The 1,213-nt window shown below is 49.6% G+C and overlaps 1 non-coding gene across 1 annotated transcript; it reads right to left on the bottom strand.

Annotated features, from left to right (window-relative positions):
* Positions 1–833: 833 nt before the first annotated feature.
* LOC136389851 (small nucleolar RNA SNORA42/SNORA80 family) lies at positions 834–969 on the bottom strand. The gene has a single exon (XR_010748412.1). It is a non-coding gene; the product is annotated as a small nucleolar RNA SNORA42/SNORA80 family (small nucleolar RNA).
* Positions 970–1,213: the final 244 nt, after the last annotated feature.

Raw genomic sequence — 1,213 nt, forward strand, 5'->3', positions numbered from 1 at the left:
TCCATCTTTTGAGAGAGAAAGCAGGGAAGAGTGGGAAAGGAAGAGAGACAGAAAAGCATCAATTCATTGCTCCACTTAGCTGTGTACCCGCTGATTGCTTCTCCTACATGCCCTGACTGGGGCTCAGACTGGTGTCCTTGGGATCGAGCCAGCGATCCAGGGACTGACCTGGTGACCTCGGTGCTCCACTCCAGGATGCCTCTCTATCCGTGGGGCCACTGGCCACGGCCTCTTTGAATTCTAAGTACAGTCTTGTTCACTCTGGACAACAAGAGAGCTGTGTCACCCTCTTTACGGAAAGTGTGACTTTTCCCTGGGTCGGTTAAGCTTGCTGGTGCTAGCTACCTCATTAAAGAGACACCCACTCACTATATGAGAATCAAATGTATCATTGGCAGTCAGCAGAGTCAGCTCTGAAGTCACTCTTATGAATGAAAGCCGTGTTGGCTAATAGCCAGTCCTTCTGTGCAGGGCTATAAAGACAACACAGATTACGTACTTTCGCCCGAATGACATTCACATCCCCAAGTTCAGCCTATCCTTCCACACTGACTCAAGGCCATTTGGACTCCTTGCAGCTTTCCCTGATCACTCCAGACAATAGTTTTGAAACTCACAGCAATTATTGGTAGTGGTAATCTGACACCATCATTTTCTTTTGTTACCTAAAGTGCTCATGATCATCAAGAGCAGCAAGTATTAACTGTTTGCCAGGAAGGGACCTATGTTTCCCCAATGAGACCATAAGCCCTTCAAGTACAGAGACTAGATGGTAAAAACTTTAAGACTACAGAGCTCCCTGTGGGAAGTACTAAACAGATCATTTCCCCCCCCACTGTGCAACCCGCTTCAGTGCCTGCAGCCTACAGGCAGAGGCCAGGCAAGGGTGCAAGGCCACAGTCTGCTCTGGCACGGGGCACTATGAAACAGATGATTTTTTTAAAAAAATGAATTGAGCCTGACCAGTGGTGGTGCAGTGGGGGTAGAACTTTGACCAGGAATGCTGAAGCTGCCGGTTCGGAACCCGAGGTCATAAGAGTGCGGGGTGAATCTCGGCTTGAGTGGGGGTTGCTGGCTTGAGTGCAGGATCGTCCACATGATCCTGAGGTCACTGACTTGAGCCCAAGGTCGTCAGCTTGCACAAGGGATTGCTGGCTCTGCTTGAGCCCAAGGTGGCTGGTATGATTCCTGGTCAAGCACGTAGGAGAAGTAA

Source organism: Saccopteryx leptura, chromosome 1 (assembly GCF_036850995.1).
Source record: "Saccopteryx leptura isolate mSacLep1 chromosome 1, mSacLep1_pri_phased_curated, whole genome shotgun sequence".
Classification (NCBI taxonomy): Eukaryota; Metazoa; Chordata; class Mammalia; order Chiroptera; family Emballonuridae; genus Saccopteryx; species Saccopteryx leptura.